The sequence below is a fragment of the Peromyscus maniculatus genome, chromosome 4 (assembly GCF_049852395.1).
Source record: "Peromyscus maniculatus bairdii isolate BWxNUB_F1_BW_parent chromosome 4, HU_Pman_BW_mat_3.1, whole genome shotgun sequence".
Taxonomy (NCBI): domain Eukaryota; kingdom Metazoa; phylum Chordata; class Mammalia; order Rodentia; family Cricetidae; genus Peromyscus; species Peromyscus maniculatus.
In genome coordinates, this window is record NC_134855.1 from 27,393,013 (window position 1) to 27,417,071 (window position 24,059).

Consider the following 24,059-nt stretch of genomic DNA (forward strand, 5'->3'; position numbering starts at 1 on the left):
GCTGGGTCAGTCACTGGTGTCCTTTATAGATTTGGTGGTTCAAATGAGATATCTCCATAGTGCTGGCATTTGAATACTTTGTCCCTGGTTAGTGGAGATACTTAGGTTTATGAGATGTGAACTTGCTAGAGGATGTATGTCACTGGGGGTAGGATTTGATGTTTCAGAAGTCTCAAACCGTTCATGTAGTTACTGTAATAGTACTTTCTTGTCAGGACTGCTAGCTCGCAAATAACAATATGGAGACTTGCTAATTATGAGAGCTTGGCCTTAGCTTAAGCTTTTTCTGAGGTGTTTCTTATATATTAAATTAACTTGTTTTTATTAATCTGCATCCTGCCACATAGGTTGGTTACCTCTCCTCTGTACTGTATGTCACCCTTCTTCATTGTCTTGCTGATGTCTCCCATGTACCTCAATTCATCCTGAGTTCCTTTTCTCTTTCTCCAGAAATCCTTCCTATGCTCTCCTGCCTAACTATTAGCCAATCAGCTCTTTATTAAACCTATCACAGTGACACGTCTTCACACACTATAAACAAACGTTCTGAACATGTTCCATTTGTTCTCTGCCTCCTTTTTGTGGCCTAAGTTGTGAGCTCTCTTTTTGCTGCTGCAGCCTATACACCTGCCTGCTGCCAAGCTCTCTGTCATGATGGAGATGGACTCTACCTCTCTGGAATCATAAACCCAAGTAATCCTTCCTTGTTTTAGAAGCCATGGTCGTGGGGTCTAGTCCCAGCAATAGGAAAGTAACTAGTGTAACAGGCTTCATAGCTGGGTAGAACTGTTGGTGTCTGTTCTCCCTTGGCGGCTTGCATAGCTAGCACCTTCTGACACTGAGTCGGCCCTTGTGTAGGAAGCTTGCAGATCAGAACCAGCTTGATCTCTCGAAATCCTGTTACCAAACTGTTTTGTGTCTTCAGCAGTAGAGTTCACATGCATGTTCTAGCAGGCAGTCAAGAGCAATGGCAGGAGCCTGTGCTTTTCAGGGTTCTCTTAAGCCTTCTTACCAGCATCTTAAAGAGAGATTTCCCTTACTTGTTACTGTTTTTGTTGTTGTTGTTGTTGTTGTTAGATAGTCTGTGACTCTAGGAGGAAGCACTATCCCAAACTATGGGGTAACTTCTAAGACTGTACACTATTTATGTGTGTGTGTAATTGTATATTTTGATTTTATTTTAAATTAAAAGCTGAATTTTGTTTATTAACTTTTATTTTCATCCAATCCCTTTCTTTCATTTTTTAATTTTTTTTCTTCTCTCATACATTACTTCCTGACCACAGTGCACTGAGAGGAGTGGAGGGAGGGGGAAACTCTTTGTTGATTCAGTTTCCATTTCAACTCTTCGTTGATTCAGTTTGTGGAACTGTATGGGAAGAATTAGGAGGTGTGGTTTCCTTGGAGAAGGCATGTGACTGGGGGCAGGTTTCAAAAGCCCTTGCCATTCCCATTTAGCACTTGCTCACTGTATGTCTCTGTCTGTCTGTCTGTCTGTCTGTCTGTCTGTCTGTCTGTCTCTCTCTCTCTCTCTCTTTACCTCCTACTTTCAGATCAGTATATAAACTCTCAGCTACTGCTGCAGCACTGTGCCTGCCTGCCTGCTGCCATGCTCTCTGCCATGGTGGCCATGTACAATAACCCTCTGAAACTGTAGACCCCAAATAAACTCTTTATTATGTGCATTGCTTTGGTCATGGTGTCTTATCACAGCAATAGAACAGTAACTAAGACAACAAGTTGTATAATGAAACCTAAAGATTCATATATGGGATTTACACATAGTAGAGAATGTAACATTTGTCCTTTGGGGGCTCTATGTTATTTCACACAGTACAGTATTTAATGATACTATCTATTTTCCTGCTAAATTTCATTATCTCAGTTTTCTTTACAGTTGAATGGAATTCGTTTGTGTTTATGTACTTCATTTTCATTTTTCTATAAGTTCAATACTTGGTGAACATCTAGTGTCATCATTACTTTTCCTTTTTTATTTTTTTTTTGTCAATAGAGCAGTAATAAACATGGCCGAGCAAGTATCTCTCTAGTAGGATATCATGTTCTTTGGACGTATGCTAAGGAATAGAATAGCTATAGCATATGGTAGAAGTCTTTTTAGCTTTTGGAGGTACCTCCACCCTGAAATCCATAGTGACCACACACACCAGTTTGCACTCCCACCATCAGTGAATACTAATGTTTACTTTTAACTTCTTTTTAATTTACTTTAATTTTATTTACTTTCATTTCTCTGTAGTTTCATTATAGGAACGTAGTAGAGACTTTTCATTTATTTTGCTTTGGGACACAATGAGATTCTTGAATTTTGAACTCAAGGTTTTTTAAAGCAGATATGAAGATGTTGCTATTGTTGTCTGCTTCCTTCTCACCCTTCTCTAATTCTCATTCAGGCATATGCAAGATTTCTTCATATTGTTCTACATGCTCTTTAGTTCAAAAAGATCTTATTTGGTTGACTGTTCGGTTTCCATTGTGGTTCTCTTACTGACTTACAGCTGTACTGTGGCAGTTAGCTCCTCAAGCCATTCAATAGTTTTGTTCTTTTGCTGTAAAATTCATCCTCTGTGATTTTAGAATGACGATTATCTTGTTAGAGGTCATGTTATTTTGTTAACTCTATTGTTGGAATATATTAATAATCTTATATCGTATGTACAGAATATAATAATTCTAATACTAACATCTTAGGTAAATTTTGTCACTATTTTATTATTGTACATATCATGAGTGTTCTATATTCTACCAAAAGAAGATTTTCCATATTGGGTTAAGCATTTTTCTTTGAACTTTATATTTGAAAATATTTTGATACTTGTAATTAAAGTAGAATTTTGAAGGAAATGTTAGTATTTCTTTCAAATGCTTAAGAACACACAATATTATTAAAATTCTATTAATGTAGTACCACTTTGAATTCTTGGCCTAAGACTTTACAGCCTGAAGAAGTATAGTGAGGATTCAGACTGTAGACTTCATTGAGAACAACTGGGATTTTAGCTTCTCAGAGTATTTTTCTTACCTATCCAAGGACACAGTTTTCCAGCAGATTCTCCCTGTGTTTCCTGTAGGGAAAGAGCCAAGCCAGGAGCAGGGGAACTGTCAAGGAGCATGTCAGTGCTTAGTCAATACACAGCTACATCTTGATTCAACTGTTCTGAGCAGATTATTTGATCTCTTAGGTGAGTATTACAGTAGTGCTATTTAAAAGTAATGTCTTTGAAGCATTTAGAACACAGTGAACGCTTGTGTTCAATATCACCGCCATCAAATCATTCATTTGTGCATAACATCACATTAAGTGGATAATGATTTCTAGACTCAGCACTGTAGATGGTCTACTTTTAGATAATGTACTTTTGGAGGAAAACAAACTCAATTCTCTAGTTCAACTAATTTAGCAAATGTTTTCATGTTGTTTAAAAAAATTTTTAAAACCTTAAGATTTTGATTTACTATCCAGTATTTTAGTCTTCATTGACCTTGTCTTCAGTATTCCTAACTTTTCTTGGTGGCTCATGGGTAAATTTAAGAGAGAATTTGTTCATAGTTTATCTGAATATTTTAGTAATTCTTAAGTTATACTCAGTTTTAATAATTCTTAAGTTATACTCAGTTTATAGGGAAAAAAATACATTCCAGAAGAAAGGCTAAATCCCAAATTGATTCTGAAATAGTACCTGAATAGATAGACAACAGACACAAGTAGGTGTTTCCTAAAGACATTTGTCATAGGCAAAGCATATTAAATTTAATTGTAATGTTAATACAATTTTCTAAGAAACATTAATTTAACATGTATTTTTTCATATTTTAAAGAATTATTGTTTTTTCCTTGCTCTAAACCTGTTCCCATTTTATTTATTTTTTGACAAAATAAAAAAAAATAAGATAAAACAGTGAGTTTAAGGCTGTCCCCCACTTTCTCTAGTATCAGGTTCAGTGTATCTGGTTTTATGTTGAGATCTTTGATCCATTTGGAATAATGTTTTTGCATGGGGACCGTTATGGTTCTAGTTACATTCTTCTACATACACATGTCCAGTTTGATCAGCACCATTTGTTGAAGATTCTGTCCTTTATCCAGTGTGTATTTCTGGCTTTTTATCAAAAATCACTTGTCCATAGGTATGTGGACTTGTGTTTGGGTCTTCAGTTTGATTCCATCATGTGTCTGTTTATATGCCAATACCATGCTGTTTTTATTACTATAGTTTTGTAGTGAAACATGAAATCAGAAATGGTGATACCTCCAGGAGTTCTTTTTATTGTACAGGATTGTTTTAGCCTTTTTGTTTTTCCGTATGAAGTTGAGTATTGTTATTTCAAATTCCGTAAAGAATTGTGTTGGAATTTTGATGTGAGTTGCATCAAATTTGTAGATTGCTTTGGTAGGATGACCATTTTTACTATATTAATACTACTGATTTATGAACGTGGGATAACTTGACTTTTAATATCTTTTCAATTTTTTTTAAACTTGCTGTTTATATCATGCAAGTCTTTTACTTGTTTGGTGACAGTTCCACAAATATACTTTGTCTTATTTGAGGAGATTGTGAAAGGTGTGATTTCGCTGATTTGTTTCTCAGTTTGTTTGTCGTTTGAATATACGAGGGCTACTGTTTTTGTGAGTTGATTTTTGCATCCAGATATTTGCTGAAAGTATTTATAAGCTATAGAAGTTCTCCAGTGTACTTTTCAGGGTCACATTTGTTTGTGTAGTATCATATCATCTGCAAGTAACAATACTTTGACTTCTTCCTTTCCAATTTGTATCCCCTTGAACTCATTCAGTTGTCTTACTGCTCTAGCTAAGATTTCAAGTTGAAAATTGAATATGTATGGAGAGAGTGAGCAACCTTATCTTGTTCCTGATTTTAGTGGAATTGCTTTGAGTTTCTGTAGAAGGAATCGTAAAAGTTCTTATTAATAAAATCAAACCTGTGAGCCAGGTGAGGCTGGAAGATCAGAGATACAGAACAAGCCACAGCTACCTCACCTCGCTGGATCCTCAGCCGGTCTTGTCTCCTCAGACTAGAAGCCTCTGAGTTCTCATCCAGAATGGGTCTCAGCTGAATTGCTGCTCCAAAGCCTGAAAGCTTAACCAGGCCAAATGCTTAACCAGCCAAATGCTTAACCAGCCAAATGCTTCTAGTTCCTGGTCCTCACGCCTTACATATCTTTCTGCCTTCTACCATCACTCCCTGGGATTAAAGGCTCGCTTTCTGGGATTAAAGGCGTGTGTCACCATGTCTGGCTGTTTCCAGTGTGGCCTTGAACTCACAGAGATCCAGAGAGATTTCTACCTCTGAAATGCTAGGATTAAAGGTGTGTGCTATCACTGCCTATCCTAAGTATCTAGTGGCTTTTCTGTTCTCTGACCCCAGATAAGTTTATTAAGGTACACAATATTTTGGGGAACACAATACCACCACATGTTTCTCTTCATTTAAGTTGGTGTTGGCTATGAGCTTCCTTTTGTTTAGGTATGTCCCTTGAATCCCTGTCTCTCCAAGTCTTTTATTATGAAGTGGTGTTTAATTTTGTCAAAAGCCCTTTCTGCATCTCATGTGAGGTTTCTCCAATTTTGTTTTGTTTTTAGGTAGACACTTAGTGCTATAAACTTGCTTCTAAAATGCCTTCATTGTGATCCATAATTTGGGGTATGTTGTGTATTTATTTTCATTCAGTTCTAGAAAGTCTTAATTTCTTTACTTCTGTTCTGACCCATTATTTTCATTCAGTAGAGTATGGGTCAATATGTGATTTAAGCCATAGCAGTATTTCTTTTATAAACTTGGGTACCCTTTTGTTTTCAGCATATATGTAAAGAACTACAATTTCCTCTTGGTGGATTGTTCCTTTGAGTATGTAGTGTCTTTCCATATCTCTTGATTAGTTGTGGTTCGAAGACTGTTTTTTTAGATTTAAGATTTCTTCTTAGGTCCATTGCTTAAAATATGTTTTCAGCCATTGTCACAGAGGTAATATCTGTCTTTGATGTTGTTGTGAGTTCCTTGGATCCAGCAGAAGGATGGGTGCTGTTTTCAAATTCATTCTGTTAGTCTGTGTCTTTTTATTGGAGAATTGAGACCATGGGTATTGAGAGGTATTAATTGCCAATGATTGTTGATTTCTGATGTTTTATTTTTTGTGTTGGTGTTGCTGTTGCTGGTGTTCTTGGTAGTGGTGGTGTGTGAGAGCTTCCCTTCCTTTGATTTTGCTGCTCTGAGATTATTTATTCCCTGTGTTTTCATGGTTTTACTTAACCTCTTATATTGGAGGTTAACCAACATAAGGAACTGTATTAAATGGTCACAGCATTCGGAACGTTGAGAGTCTCTGTTCTGGCACCTTTTGTTGGGCTGGATTTGTGACTAAATGTTGCTTAAATTTGGTTTTATCGTGGAATATCTTGTTTGATTGAAAGTGATTGATAGTTTTGCTTGGTATAGTAGTCTGGGATAACAACAGTGGTCTCTGAGAGTCTGCAGCACATCTGTCCTGCCCCGTCTGGCTTTTATTGTCTCTATTGAGAAGTCAGGTGTAATTCTAATAGGTCTGCCTTTATAAGTTATTTGCTCTTTTTCCCTTTCAACTTTTAATATTCTTCCTTCGTTTTGTATGTTTTGTGTTTTGATTATTACATGGTGCAGGGACTTTTTTTCTGGTCCAATCTATTTTCGTGTTCTGCATGCTTGTTGTGCCTTTATAGGTATCTCATTTTTTAGATTAGAAAAGTTTTCTTCTATGATCTTGTTGAAAATACTTTCTGGGCCTTTGAGCTGGTATTCTTCTCCTTCTTCTATTCCTATTATTCTTATGTTTGGTCTTTTCATAGTGTGCCAGATTTCCTGGATGTTTTGTGTCAGGAGGTTTTGTTTTGTTTTGTTTTTCTTTAACATTTCCTTTGACTGATGCATCCAATTTTTTCTATCATATCTTCAGCGCCTGAGATTGTTTCTTCCATCTCTTGTATTCTGTTGGTGATGCTTGCCTTTTTACTTCCTATTTGAATTCCTGAATATTTCATTTCCAGATTTCTCTCAATTTGTGTTTTTTTTTATTGTTTCTATTTCCATTTTGAGGTCTTAAACACTTTAAATCATTTTCTTGCACTATTGGTTTGTATTTCCTGAATTTCATTAAGGTATTTATTTATTTCCTCACCTTGTTTTTTATAGTTTCCTGGATTTTTTTTTAAGGCATTTATTCATTTCCTCTTTAAGGTCATTTATCATGTTCATACAGGTCTTTTCCTTGGGCCTCAGCTCTGTTGGAATATTAAGGGCCTGCTATGATATTGTTGCTGTTTTCAGTGGAGACATAGTGTCCTGACTATATTGATTATGTTTTTAAGATGGCATCTAGGCATCTGTTTCCCTGGCCTGCTCAGCTGGTGTTTTATGTATATTTTTGTCAGTTGTTCAAATACTTGTTTTTCTAGCAATTGCCTATTATGGATAGCATGTCACTTAACATTTTAAAGTAATAATTATCCAGATAATCCTAAAAGCTGTAATTTATACATCTTGATATCATATTAAATCCCAAAAAAAACACGTAAGCGAGGAACCAAAAACCAAATAAGGACTCCTATTCAGCATATACACATATTTTCTACAAAAGAGTAATAACAATCCAAACTGAAAAGTTGGAAAAAGTTATAAATAATTATCTTTCAAAAAAGGTTATTTATTTATTTAAGTTTGCGGGGGTTCTCTGTATGTGTATGCACACATACAAGTGGGTCACAGAGGCAGGAAAGGTATGGGATTCTCTGAACCTGCCATTATACATGGTTGTGAGCTAGGAAATAAACTCTGGACCTTAACAATTGTCCCATCTTTTCAGTGCCTCTAAAGAAGTTTGAAATAGCACAGAAGGAAAGTAAGATATATTCGGCGTTGTTATTGCAATGCCAATTAAAACTATAACATAATTTCACATTCACGAAGCTGCTTATAATTAAAAGATACTAACAACTCTTCATGAAGTCATAGAGGAACTGGAATCCTGAGCTGTTAGAAATATAGCTTCTTTTGAAAAATTCCTCAAATTATTGAATATAATGTTGCTTAGTCATTCTACTCCTCAGTAATTATGTAAGAGAAAGTGCACGTGCACACATACACACACACACAAATGCACATACACAACACTTATATAAGCATTAATCAATAATAAAAATGGCACTGAAAATAATAATAATAATAATAATAATAATAATAATAATAATAATAATAAACAACCACAAAACCTAAATTCCCATCAATGGATGGATGAGCCAAATGTTATGTTTGCAAACATGGAGTATTGTCAGTGAAAGCAATGAAGTGAAGACACATTAAAACACAGATTAACCAAGAAAAGATAAATGAAAGGAGTCAGACCTGAAAAACCACATATTATACAATTCTTTGTTTTTTGTTTTTTAAATGTCATCACGTGTACAGTGCACATGGACGTCAAGAGAGGGCATTGGATCCTGGGAAACTGCATTTAGAGATGGCTGTGAGCCATCATGTGGGTTCTGGAAACTGAACCTTGGTCCTCTGGAAGAGCAGCAGCGAGTGCTTCTAACTGTTGAGCCATCTCCCAACTGCTGATATCATATAATTTTTAATGAAATATCCATGTAGGGAAGTATAATTAGTAAAAATATAATTTTTACCTAAATAACCATTTAGGTAAAGACAATAGCTTAAGTAGTTGAATAATTGGAAACAGGTTGTGTCATAGGAGAAAAGGGAGTGATTGGTAATGGGTGCAGGTAATGGGTTATTGTTCAAGATTCTTTTATTTTATGTGTGTGTATGTGCCCAGTTGGCTGTATGTGTATCATATGTGTGCAAGTGTTCACAGAGGCCAGAAGGAGGACATCAAGTCCCCTGGTTCTGGTGGTAAGGGGTTCTTGTGCGCCACTCTTCTGGATGCTGGGAACCATACTCGTGTTGTCTGCAAGGGCACCAAATACTGTTACCAGTGAGCCGTCTTCTCAGCCGCTTGACACAGTTGCTTTTTTCACATTTATTTAAATTATTGCATTATAAACTTTGAAATGGGTAAATAAAAAGTATGGGCTACTCTTCAATTAAGGTTTTAAAAAGAGATTAGATGTGATCTTAATTAGTATGCTGGAAATGCTGTATGTTGCTCTAAGGGGAAAATTTCTCAGGACATTTCAGCACCGTTTTTGTCTGCTAAAGAAATATCAAAAACTTATGTAGACTCAGTATACTGTAGACATGAATTTTTAGTTTCAGTTTCATTTTTATCTGCTATACTAGAAAGATTACAAACTCCCAAGGAAACTATATAATAATGAGATTAAGGGCAACTTTATATATGTTAGAGTAACCTGTCTAGTAGAACATCAAGTAGACTCCAATCTTCCAATGTTAACACAAAGCTGAGACTGAGAGCTGGGGGTGAACTTGGGCCTCCTGGGATTTCTGACCCTAGATTGAAAACTTTTTCTTTCTCATTTTCAGCAGAAGAGACTGGCAAGCCAGAAGTAGAATATAATGAGAAACAGATTTAAATAGTAATTAGTACTGAATAGTAAAGTACATAATGACAACAAACATTGAAAACGGTAATTTTTTAATAGAAGAGGTAGCATTTAAAATTATTTTTTAAGTACTAAACATCATCAATTGCAAAAAGATTCATGTCATAATTCTTCATACTTCATTCTTTTCAGTGTGTTAAAGCTTTGTGACAACACTGACTTTTCCACAAGTAGAAAACATTTAGTATAAAGTTTTGTTGAATTGTTTCAGGAAAATATTTTTAGAAAAGTTAGTGAATGGTATAGTTTTCTAAAGAAAGAACATTTTAGTATAATTGTTTAAAATGAAGACTAAAAATACAATTTGGGGAAGTTAGTTTTGTTGTTCATATTTTGCCTTTTTCTATAAATAAATTCAAATTTTAAGAAATATTTTCTCTTGAAACCCATTTTATTTTCTAAGCCTTAAAACTTTGGCAAACACCTCATGGCTTTTCTTCATAATCACCTGTTACTGCTCTGGTTGGCAGCATGAACCTGGGGGAGCGGGACCTAAAAATGAGGCAGACTAAAGTGTCATGCAGTAGCCAACTTTATTCAGAGCATCACACAATTTATACTCTGGGAGTTAAGAGGAGTCAGGTGAGTAAAGTGTACAAGTGTACAAAGTCCCTCTTGTCCTGTTCTCTTGGAGCTTTCTCACAAGCAATCAGAATTCTTCTCAACAGCTTCATTCACAGGTCATGTTCTGACAGTTAACCAAGCTTTTTCCTTAGACAACCCGAGTGAATAGCAAAGCAAAGCAATATTTTTGCTTGGAGGGGCCAGACTAATTAAAAATATTCTATAATTTGTAAAGCTACTTTTCTATAGGCCATTTTATCGGGCTCATTCACTTTGCATCCTGAGAATTCCTTTGATTATAAATTGAAGGAATGAAGACAGAGATTATAATTGCTTTAGTTCTTGTTATGATTTAGACAGATATGAGAAGGTTTATAATGGAATTATTTTGAGTAAAATAGGAGAGCTTCAGTGTTAGCATGTTGTTGGAGCCTACTAGTTTTCCTAGTGGCTGTACCCAGTTAGGACTGCATAAGAGGTTGATTGGACCATGGGCCTGGGTACCAGGTAACTGTAACTAGCAAAGGGGAAGTCTTTTGCTCCACCCTTGGCATTGTTATAAATAGACCTTTGGAATAAAGTTCTGAGCCGTTGGATAAGGATCCAGGCCCACTTGAGTCTATTCTGTGTTTTCTCTCTGTTTCTTTACTCTCTATTTCTAACTAAATCTCTTATCCCTCATTCCTCAAGAGTTCCTAGGGTTAATAAGTGTGGGGGCTGGTCTCCTACAGATGGTGTCATGAACAGGGACCAGGAACTTGGCAAAAGGATTGTAGAGGGTGTTGGGAGTGTACACATGCTCATAAGGAATTGAAAAATGAAGGCAATGGCATTTTATTCTCAGGCATATAGGGAAGGCAATAAAATGCTGTAGCTGGAGTTTTCTCCAGTCCTGCCTGCCCTCCGTCAGTCCAAATCTCTCTCACTACCAGTCCCGCAAAGGCTCAGACCCAACCAAGTAAACACATAGAGAATTATATTACTTTTAAACTGTATGGCCATGGCAGGCTTCTTGCTATCTGGTCTTATATCTTAAATTAACCCATTTCTATTAGTCTATAAGTTGCCACATGGCTCGTGGCTTACCAGTACCTTACATCTCACTTGTCATTGTGGTGGCTGGCAGCATCTCTCTGCCTTAGCCTTCCTGTTCCCAGAATTCTCTTCTCTGCTTGTCCCATCTATACTTCCTGCCTGGCTACTAGCCAATCAGCATTTTATTTATACAGAGCAATATCCACAGCAAAATGCCATGAGGCTGCAGCATTAGAATTATCTCTATAAATCTCTCTCTCTCTCTCTCTCTCTCTCTCTCTCTCTCTCTCTCTCTCTCTCTCTCATTTATAAAAAATAAGGAAGGAAGAATGTAACAATATAACACAAGAAAAACTTAGAAGCGTAAGGTTATGTAGAAAAAAATTACTTATAGAATGTAACTAAAACTTAGGTAAAGTTTATGTAAGTATATTTACTAACGTAATCCTATAGAATGTAGGTTTAAATAGGTCATAGATTTAGTCAGAAAAATTTAGGCTTAGGACTTTTAGGAATGGTACCAAAACTCTTTTTGAAATTTTGACTTAAAAAATAAAATGGACAATAATGATTTCCTTACAATGGGACAGTTTCAATTTGCTTATGCATGTAGACTATCAACAGTAATAACTTATGAACTTCTTATGAAACTGTTTATGTAAAAATGGAACTGTTTAAATAGAGAAGTTTGTTTTTTTTAAACAAAAGGGGGAGTATTAATATTCCTCAATATATTTAATTTAAAAAATAATTTTGTATTACTTGAGTGAATTAATGTTATGTTTTGTATAGTTCTAAACTGTAGGTTAAGAGTAGGCTTGTAGGTTGAGAGTAGGCTTATAGAAATTATTTTGTTAACCGTTGATATTGATGTACCATGGTTTGGTGAAGTTAAGAAAGTATTTAAATTTAAGATGTATACATCAGAAGTTTATCCTATGTTTTATTAGCAAGAAATATTAAGAGTTTGATTTAAGATGTAAGATTGAGAAAATTATAACTATGCATAACAATATTTATATTAGAATTATGTTAACCTGTTTGTCTTTAAGTTTGATACGGTTACATCAAGAATTTTTTCTTTTAAAATATAAACAAGAGGGACCTTTTGGAGCTCATTAGGTTTCCTCGGAGCCCAATAGGTTTCCTCATGGCTGTATCCAACAAGACTGGATAAGAGGTTGATTGGACCATGGGCCTGGGTACCAGGTGACTGTAACTAGCAAAGGGGAAGTCTTTTGCTCCTCCCTTGGCATTGTTATAAATAGACCTTTGGAATAAAGTTCTGGGCCGTTGGGTAAGGATCCAGGCCCACTTGAGTCTATTCTGTGCTTTCTCTGTTTCTTTACTCTCTATTTCTAAGTCTCTTATCCCTCGTTCCTCAAGAGTTCCTAGGGTTAATAAGTGTGAGGGTTGGTCTCCTACAGCATGTCAGATTTCTTATGTTAGGGAAGAACACTGCCTTTGACTTACTATCGTAGTGTTTAAAAAGTCTAGATTTAACTGACCTCATTTTAATAGGTAATGCAACTTTGTACATGCGGCTATTTGAATACAATTCCTAACCCAGAAGTAAAATGTATAGCGATGCAGAATATAGATTAACCTCTAAAGCTTTTTCCTAGATCAACTCTCCTTACCCATTTCTTCAAGTCCGCACTGATTTTTTACTTTTAATATATTTTTTATCTTCCCAATGCAAAAATGATATGTGAATAAAGATATTTATAAACACATTTTAGCAGGAAAGAAACAGTTTATATTAAAATAGCAATGTAAAAATGAGAAATAAATGATACATTATAATTTCATATCCATAGATAGACTAATTATCAAGGAAAATTAAAATCATTTTTTTACCTTAGATAATAAAAGATATATATGACTTTAAATGATGAATATCTTCCCTCAAAAGGTGAATTTATAAATTTGAGGAGCTGTAGTTACTGAGAACATCAGCTAATACTTCATTTTCTTAAATATTGCATGAATGATTTTTTTTTTAAATGTTTCCTTAATGAAATCAGCAGTTCATTGTATAGACCTACTTATCTTCTCCTCTGGTTAGAAAAACATGCTAAGCTGGGCTGTGGTGCCACACACCTTTAATCTTCGTGAGGCAGAGGCAGGCAAATTTCTGAGTTCTAGGCCAGCCTGATCTACAGAGTAAGTTCCAAGGAAGCCAGGGCTACACAGAAAATCCCTGTCTTAAAAAATAACAAAAAACAAACAAACAAAAAAAAAAAACAAAATAAAGCAAAACAAAAAGTGTGTTATCTTGAACTAAAAGCATTAGATAAATGGACCATAATTATATTTAAGCTCATAAATATGAAAATAGTCTTTGTAAACTATTTAGTGAAACAGAAAGTTCATTCTAAGCAGTTTTCATCACTGCAGAGGTGACTTTTATTTTACTTTTCACTGTAACTTTCTTGTAATATACATGACATAAAATATGAGAGGCCATTTAAGTGTCCAAAATCAAAAATGACCAAAGATAGCTAGATTAAGTAGACAAGGGAGACAGGTAGCTTTCATTCTGCCAAGGTCTCTTTTCTCTATCTTTCACCTGCTGCCCTAACAGTTTATCACATTTGTAGGTACAACGTATACTGTGTTGAAATGATTAGAAAGGTATTAAAAACTGAGAAGTTTGAACTTTGTTGTAAAAAGTTTTTTTTTTAAGTTTCAATATTGGCATGTGAAAGAACTCAGAACAGTATTGTAATCCAAGTGAGACATAGGTACGTCATGGGATTTTTCACTTAAGTCAACAGAAAATTTCATTTATTGCAAAAAAAAAAAAAAAAAAAAAAAAAATCTCTTTTAAGACCTCTAGGGTTATTTATTTTCCAAATGGTAGAAGTTAAAAGCAATCCAAAAGTGTATTCAATATTGTTTAAAGCCTAGCTACTTCAATTTGCAGGATCAGAAATGATTCTGACCTGTCTGTTGGTACAATTCTTTATTTTGTTAGCCCAAGATATACAACAATCATCAAGGTAATATATAGGATGAATATAATTGGAGTATGTTTTGATGTATTAATTCTGCATTGAGTGTGTGATGCTCATATTTAGAATTGTCCACCAGACAATCTGAAATGGGCCCCCTACTTTATGAGAATAAACCAAGAAACACATTTTTAATAGATGTGTTTGACCTTTTAAAATAGATAAAGTCTTAAAGGAAGATATATACCTACAAGAAAGACTGCTGTGAACTGAGATATGGGATATATACATACATACATATACATACACACACACATACACACACACACACACACACACATATATAATGCTGGTGGTGAAAGAGGGTCTGAGGAAGGTGATTTGATAGAACCTCAGTAGAGGAACTCTGACGAGAAATAGATCACATAAGGAAAGGGTCTAGTACTACACAGTGGGAGTAATTAGAAATCATCTAGCATTTATTTGCTTAAAGAAAATTTAATATCCAAGTGAATAGATTTGTGCCACAAGCTTACTGATTTAAAAGATAGCCAGGCAGTGGTTGCATACACCTTTAATCCCAGCACTACGGAGGAAGAGGCAGGTGGATCTGTGAGTGCAAAGCCAGCCTGGTCTACAGAGTGGGTTCCAGGGCTGCCAAGGCTAAACAGTAACCTGTCTCAAATAAAATAAAAAATAAATTTAAGTGCCCTTCTTCCCATTAAGTTCTTCCCTAAAATGTTCATGTGAAATTTCTTTCCATTTTCCAAATTTTTTTCTTTCTTATGGAATCATTACTATATTCTATTATAAGATGTAAAAAATTTCCCATATAATACTTTTGAAAGAGTTGGTTGCTTATAATTGGAAGATATGTTACATTTAATGGAATTTACCCCAAAAGAAGTTGGTATTGAATTGACATTGAAAATCAAAAAAGTAGAAATGAATATTCATTGAATGTAAAAGGAAGCTATATTGCTGTCAGACTTTTGTAGTCTTGAGTTCCATATCAGTGAATTTATTCAATCACAGATTGGAAACATTTATGAGGAAAAAAAGTAGCTCTGAACATGGGCAAGCCCACGCCCCACCACCATCATGGTTTCCTAAACAGTATAGTATGGCAACTATTATAAATGATATTCCTTCTATTAGATATTATTAACCATCTAGAGTTGAGTTAAAATGTGTAGGTTGTATGTAGGTTATATGTAGATTTTTATAAGGAAATTGAACTACCTTGGTTTGGGGTATGTTCAAGAGATTCAAATTAATTCCCAAAAAATAATGAGTGTTGATTGTAAATAAATGTAATGTGTTAGATATACATATATATTTCTAAATATATGTACAAATATAAATTATATAGAAGCATAAAACCTTGCATAAATGAGATCAGGAATATATATGTATGCTATTTAAAACATTTTTAAAATAGAGACCATTATACATAAAAATATATTACTTCAATTCTGAGATGTAGTTTTCCACATGTTAATCTCTTGAATACAGATTATATTTGATTCTGCTAGCATTTTGGACTCAATTGAAATGTAGTGATTACTTCTTTGCCTTTGTTGCACATTACTCTGTGAGTCTTCCATTTTATTTTATTTTATTTCATTTTGACTTCATCTCTTCACAGTGGCTCTTCTAACTATACAGAAGTCCATTGAGACCGGAGAGATAGCTCAGCGGTTAAGATCACATTCTATTCTTGCTGAGGACCAGGGTTTATTTTTCAGCACTCAAATGGCAACTAATAACCATTTCTAACTATAGTTTCAAAGGATCACACACCTTCTGTCCTCCAAAGGCACTGTGTGCACATGGTACACAGATATGCAGACAAAACGCTCATATACATAAAATAAAAAATTAAAAAAATAAGTTCATTGAGATATGTAGAGATTGGTACTTGGCAAGTATTTGTTTGAGTAGCTAACTTAATCTAGCCATGTAATGTTTTTGTAAATTCATTAAATAATGTAAGTTTATTTATTAAAAGAAAAAATTTTAAACTACTATAATCCCATTTTATGAGTTAACAGTTATATTTTTGTTAAGTTTAGTTTAGGTTGTTATGTTGTTGTTTTTTTCATGATTCTTATGATTGACTCTCCATGTTGTAGCTTCAGTAATCTTTCCTAAAGGAAACTTCATGAAAAATGTGTACTATATTATATAATTCATATAGTAACTATTTTGATAGAAATATCCTAATATCCTAAATTTTTACTTTCTGTTTATGATGTTGAAATTTGACTTTGATAATATTTGTAAAGATTCTCTTCAACCTTAATGATGCCTATAACATAGCTTGATGACCTACACACAGATGTACATGCACATAAACACACACATGTACACATGTTTACTTCTGTTGATTCATAGCACTTTGTTCTGCATATGTCCTGTGTAGTATCCTTTCTCTTGTAAGAGGCTTCCTAAAGACTAGGATTATATAGCTACCCCTGAACTGTTAGGTGAATGTTAAAGTACTTCATAATATCTATGAAATTTTTCCAAGTATTTTCAAAGATGAGTAATGTAAAGTTATTTGATATATTAAAATTAAAATAAAAATGGAGATTTAGTGATCTACATGACTACCTTAGGAAGAATCAAGGAATTTATTGGAAGTATATGCATGTGCTTTATTCTTTAAAATATATTTTTAAAAGATTCAGTAACTGAAGTCAGGTTACATGGAGAGATTTATTAGCTAGCCAAGATAATACATTAAGAATTTTAGGTCATGAAGTAGGTAATTTTGCAAACAAAACTCTTTTCAATAAAAGAAAATAGAATTGTATATGTTCGAGGTTAAATATTACCTTCTTTGCATGAAAACCACCGTCTTGATGTTAGCTCCCACAACATATAGTGAGTGTTTGCTCACAAGTGCTTCCCTTCCACATTCCTCCCATGTTAACCAGGACTATTGGAATACTATGAACAGTGATAGTAATGCCATCTTTTTTGAAGCATTTTATATTTAAACAGCAGTTGGCTAGCTCTTACCCTATATGACTACATGAAGAACAGGAGCCACTCGTATTACACTCACTTAAAAAAAGCATGTAAGCATGTAGTTAATGCTGGAGCAGGAGGGGAGAAAAACTAAAGACAGAAAATATAATTCATTTTGTTACTATAATATTGAATTCTTTGTAGACTAAAAATAAAATTTCTAACCTAAACTTAATTCTTAGTATCAAATTAATTTAACACTCTAGTGAGAATCTTTATTTAACATGTATTGTATATTGCTTATCACACTTACAATACATACAGAAAAACATAAGTATATTATTGATCCTTATAAGCCTGAAGTTTTGATGTTCTGTGTCCTGTTATGGTGACGTCCAATGTCCAGTAGTGATCTAAAGCCACATTAATTGGAGTAGAAGAGAAACTAACTACCATTTTCCTTGCTTTGGGGGCCTGTCTGTTTTCCTTAATAATTCATGTCCATGTAATGAACTTAAAATGGCATCCAACATAAAACTGGAATGTATAAATTTTTATAACCAAGTTCTGAACAAAACATGTACAGCTATATGCATACATTGCCACTATTAGTAAATATCTAAGGCTTCACTCCCACCTTCATGCTGGGGTAGGGTTTAATTAAAATTAATGTATTTGATGTATATGACATGTTTGCATTTATCTTCATTTCATATAGTACCACAGTTTGTTTCATTAAGAAAATAACTTATCTGGGATAAATGAGACTGTTTTAAGAAAGAAAAGAAGCCCAACATCTATTTGAATATTCCTGTTAGTGGAACTGTAAAATCTGTTAAGTTTTTATATCTATGAGTTGAACCTTTACATTTATTTACTTTAGGCTAGCAATTTCAATTTGCTTTTGACATTGTTATTCTGGTTTTTGAAGTGTTTTAATATTGACATTGAAGATGTGGCTCATCAATTAAGAACACTGGCTGCTCTCGTGGAGCAAGGTTCAATTTCAGCATGCACATGGCAGCTCACAACCACCTATAACTCCTTTTCCTGGGAATCTGATACCCTCTTCTGGCCTGCATGGGCACTGCATGCAAATAGTATACACACACACACACACACACATATAATTAAGATAAATCTTTAAAAAAATACTTTAATCCACTTAGCCCCAATTTTAAAGATCTTGACATATTCCAAGAGAATTAAAAGCTGCAAATTACTATTAGCAGTCCAGAATAATAGAACAAATGGCTAAGGGATACTTAAAGAAGTAAGTTATTAACCAAAATAGTGATTCATATTGTAGTCCATGCCTTAGCAATACATACTCAGTAAAAGTACTGTTGATACATTGTACAAAGAAGATTGTGACCCACTGTACTGTAAGTGTTATTGAGTATTTGAAACAAGAGACATTTTATTGGTAATAAGTCATAAATTGTTATATTAATGAAAATATAATAATTTTATTAATAAAACATTTCTAAAATATCAACATCTGTCATAATTAACATATAATTCTCAGTAGCATGGAAGGCATCCTTTAGAGTCTGTGACAGCCACCAGAGAGGATGTCCCCACAGTGTGTCCTAAGTGTTACCGCTTTTGCATATACACCCAGAGGACCTGAGTTTCATTCCCAGCATACACATGGTTACTTAGAGCCATCTCTAGCTCCAGCCCTAGTAGATCTGACATCCTTTTCTGGCCTCTGGGGGCACCAAGCAACCATGCTGTACATGGACATACATGCAGGCAAAACACCCATACATATGAACACATAAGAACTTACTAAGTCTTCATCTTCTTGCTTCATGTTCTTTTTACAATATTATGGTATCAGAAATTATATATACATCACATTGAATAAGGGACTATAAAAAGTTAGAACTTGATACTAATTATATAATAGTAGGCTTTTAAATATTTTTTAAATTTTTATTAACTTCCATTTATACATAATTTAAAATATTTTTGAAATTTGGGCTACCTTTTTAATTGACACAATCACATTTTTTATTAAAAATTTTTCACATTGTTAAGATGATTGTGGTCCATTTTCAAATTTACGTAAATTATAGCATAGCATATATTTTGCTCACTTTTGTAGGCCTTCCTTAAAGTTAGTCCATGAATTAAATGGATCTCTGGATGTAGGAAAATATTGATCTAGTAAGTGTTGGAGAAGTCACATAAACCATGCAAAGTTATCATTAATTTGTTGGTTCCAAGGACATTTCTGTTTGTAAGTATATAAATAGAAGTAAGCATGAAGAAAATTCTCACCAAATTTGAAAATATTGTCTAAGATGGTTTTATAAAGTGCAAAGAATGTTATACAAATGGACTTTTTACCTTTTTGCCTCAAAACCCATCTTGCAGCTCAGAAAAATGACTATACCCAAGAAGCCTTTCGGACTTGTGATCAGAAGGGACATACATGCAGCTTAAGACACTGTAAAAAAAAAAAAAAAAAAAATCAGTGGTGAAAAGTATGAGGCACCAGTCAAAAGTTCCATGAACAAACCTATGAAATGATAGGGTTTACATGATACTCAGCTCTTTCTCATAGTGCACAGTCCAGTGTAAACCGTAGTAGGAATTTACTCAGTCATGGTTAATGATTCAGTTAGTAAGGTGAGAAAGAGCAGCTGATACTTAATATATTTTACAGTATTTGCTAAACCATAATATTTGGAGTATTTAATAAATGTTAGCTTCACTTAATCTCAAAACAGTATTCATCTGTTAACATATCTTGATAATAGATGAATGAGTTCCTTGTGTTCAAACACAATATAGAAACTAGAGAAATGGCTCAGCAGTTAGGACCTGGCTCCTTTTCCAGAAGACCTGGGTTCCATTTCCAGCGCCCACCTGGTGACTCACAGCATCTCTAACTCCAGTCCTATGGTATCTGAAACCCTCTTTTGGCCTTTATGGATACCAGGCATACATGTGGTGCACAGACATATGTACAGTCAAAACCCCATACATGTGAGTACATAAAATAACAAAATATCAATATTGTTTTTATTAAAGAAGTCTTATTTCTGGCAGATTTTATGAAGAAACATGGATCAAGTTATATGATAAGCTGATTGTAATGTTCACATTCCCATACTCTAAAACAGAACTTAATAAGGACATATTAGTCTGACATACCATTCAGTTTGCTGCCTTGAGAAGCAGTAGACAATCTAGAGATTTTTGTTTAGTTTTCAGGTCAGGAAATACCTCTTGGTCATTTTTATATTTCTCTGTCTAGGTACACTGTGACAGATAATGAATGTTCTGTAAATACAGATTGGCTAGTTAACGATTGATTGATTGATTGATTGATTGATTGATTGATTGATGATTGATTGATTTCTATGTGGTACTGTGACTTGAATCAAGGCGCTAGACAAACCTGTACCACACATGTCTCACACATGTTAGGCAAACCTTTACTTAAATCTTTACAGCCATCCCTATTCAAAAATGTTCAACGAAAGAGTAATGGGGTGGCCTTTCGTCTCTTTCATATTTCATTTAGAATTCCTTTACACCTAGTCCACCTTGTGTGTCTTGTCCTTTATGTCATCATCTCGGAAGAGATGCTGTCTGGCAAAAAGGGTAATGCTTAGGGCAGATTGTAAAGTTTTATCTTCTCTGGTAGCTCTCACTATAAAGGATAATTTCTATGTTGCTACTCTGTTAATTATGACAGAAGTTGGTATTTTAGAAACATTGTTGGTCATTTTTTTTAAATGTTTTTACATTTGTTTTCTACTGGGCACACAGATGCCACAGAGTGTGTGCCTCGGGACACAGACCTTGCAGGAGTTGTTTCTGTGTTAACTTTAAGTGTATTCCAGGATTTTATTCAGGCCTTCATGAGCAGCAAGCACCTGTGCCTAGTGGACCATCTCTTTGTCCTTCCTTAGCCACTGTGGTAGTTGTTAACATACAACCTAATTCTAGCCAATATCTAACATTGCTCCTGCCACCTAACTAGCCACACAATATTGATTGAAAGAGTAGAGTAAAAAAGGGAGTATAGAAAGGATGATAGAGCAGTTTGTTTTATCATTTGCCTTTTCTACAGTTATTGAAATTTTTTGTTTGTTTTCTATTACTGTTATTTTTTGTGATATAATGGTCTTACTAGGCAGTAGTAGTTATGTTTACTATAGGCAACTAGTACTGTGAAATAGGAAAATCACTAGGAATGTTTTGAAAAATCAAAAGCATGGTTATTTGAGTCCTATTAAAATAATGACAAATATAAATATGTTTCCTATCAGAGAAGGTCACTACAATCATAGTACATTTCAATACAGTTGATAACCCCCCAAATTCCAGTTTTTATAAGAATGAATTTACGTTTTCAAGAAAATTGACAGCATTCTATTATCTTAAGAAAATTGAAATATTCTGTGCATTTAGAAAGGTAGTATTAAATATTGAGTAACAAGTAGGCCGATACATTATCTGGAAAAGGATAATTTACTTCACATTTTCTAAGGCCTCAGTGGTTACAGATGTTACTGTGTTTTTCAGCATGATGGCCTCATCACCTCACTGAGGGGTGCATTGCTTTCTGTCTGATTGTTAAAGACTACTATACTCATAGCCTACAGATGAATGATTTTAATATACAACCTTTGCTTCATTTTTAGAGTACAGATTTTGAAGCTAAACTTGTGCTATAATTTTGACCATATGATCTCTTCAAGTGAAACAAGAAATGGAAGTTAAATGATATTAATTATACTAAGTGGCTAAAAATAAATATAATAATTTGTTGAGCACAGTGTTTGGCACATGAAAATGCTCAAATATTCAAAACTATTACTAGTGGATTTAAGAAGAGAATTTTTTTGTAACTAATAATGTTTTCGCAAGCTGGGCAGTGATGATGCACACCTTTAATCCCAGCACTTGGGAGGCAGAAGCTGGTGGTTCTCTGTGACTCTAAGGCTAGCCTGGTCTACAGAGTGAGTTCCAGGACAGCTAGGGCTATACAGAGAAAGTCTGTCTCAAAAATAAATAAATAAATAAAAATAGTGCTTTTGCTGTTCTGCTTGATACTTTTATTTTTCTAGAAATCTAAAATCTTTATTCAGAAATTGGAACAGTAATAAGATATACATAAATGATCTATGTTATCATCTGTTGCTTTTTATCACTTAGTAAAACAGAAATTCTCCAAGTTTTCAGTAAAAATTATTTTTTAGTGAACTATATCCATATGGCAATTTTAAAATGTAAATATCTTTTTTAATGTTGAATAAGCATAAAAATCAAATTGTGTTGCTTTAAACAGGAATACTCATACTTTTTTTCATATGTATAATATAAAAATAGCTAACTGCTTTGCTTACAAAAATGTTTGGGTATGACTAATCATGAGATACTTCTTAAGCAATTCTGCTAGAAAGTTATACATGAATAAAATAATATTTCAATTATAATCATAGTCTAGTTCACTGAGGCTAGGGTGGTAAGTTTTTAAATAAATTAATTGTGCATTGTTTTCTAATACTTGTATGTTTATTTATTAGTCATTATTTGTCTGTTCAGATTTGAAATTATTTCTTTTGGATCAAAACCTTACATTATTACTACTGTGTACTTTCTTTGTTTACAGGTACATTATTTACATAAAAAGCATAAAACTTTTTATCTATACAAATCAGAACTCAGTATTTGACTAAAAATAATTTACTTAGTACAGTCTAATTTGTAATCTGTTAAGATTATAACATAAATATTTGGCTATGTCACTTGAAATAACCTAAGGATACATAATAACCTATTTTAATGTATCCTTCACACTGAAGGATAATATACCAACATATTTTATGTGTTTTGTATTCAAATTCTATGCTTCATACCTAATGTAATTGTGTGGCCTGTATTTAATGACATGACTTTTACTAGAAAATGTGGATTATGATAGTACTGTTCTAGAATGCCACTTTTAAAAAGAGGATTATAATTTGTATCTCAGGATATATAATTTAGTGGGATTATAACATCATTTAAAAGGGCTATTTTGTGTCACTTATGTTATTTCAAGTGACTTAGACATACATTTTATCTTATTATCTTGCTAGGTTACAAATTAGACTGTACCAAGTAAATTGTTTTCAGTTAAGTACTGAGTTGTGCCTTGTGTGGATTAACTTTCTGACTCTGATGTGTCTCTGCTCTCACTCTGTTTGCTTTTTCATTTTTAAAATTTCTTTTGCTTGACAAATACAGAAAAGAGTGTTTTTAAATAAACCATGCTATATTCTGGAGAAAAGCTTATTTTAAAGTAAAAATTACTGTCTGTATTCTATTAGGAAACTTAATATGCAGAATAAAAGTGGTGAGGACATGTGTCCAGTCTACTTATCAGTGATCTATATCCAGATGGCAATTTTAAAATGTAAAGATGTTGTTCTTTTTTAATGTTGAGTAAGCATAAAAACCAAATTATATTGCTTAAACAGGGATACTCATATATTATTTTCATTATATAACATAAAAATGGCTAAGTTCTTTGCTTATAAAAAATGTTCGGGGGCCAGCCTGGTCTACAGAGCGAGATCCAGGAAAGGTGCAAAGCTACACAGAGAAACCCTGTCTCGTAAAACAAAACAAAACAAAAAAAAATGTTATGGCTAAGTATGAGCTAGTTCTTCAGGACATCTGTGAGAAAGTTTTACGTGAGTAAAAGTGATATTTCAGTTGTAATCATATTCTGGGTTAGTTCCCTGAGGGTAGGGGCAGATCTGATAAATATTCCCCAAAGAAAATATTCCATGAGAATATTCTAGAATATAAAGAAATTTTCTGCTAAAGTCTGTTGAATTCAACTTTGTTTATGGGTGATCACTCCTAGCTTTTGTAAATCTTAACTCTCTGTAGATAAATACATATGTAGGTTAAAA

General features: G+C 33.8%; 1 protein-coding gene across 12 annotated transcripts in view; it reads left to right on the forward strand.

The window, feature by feature from the left end:
- Nucleotides 1-24,059, forward strand: part of Mbd5 (methyl-CpG binding domain protein 5) — a 368,286-nt gene that overhangs the window by 85,118 nt on the left and 259,109 nt on the right. Inside the window, exon 2 of one of the 12 annotated variants that reach the window (XM_076569414.1) lies at nucleotides 3,093-3,203. The exons of the other annotated variants lie outside the window; for them this stretch is intronic. The gene's annotated coding sequence lies outside the window, so the exon portion shown is untranslated. The remainder of the gene's footprint in view (nucleotides 1-3,092; nucleotides 3,204-24,059) is intronic. 12 annotated transcript variants of the gene reach the window in all.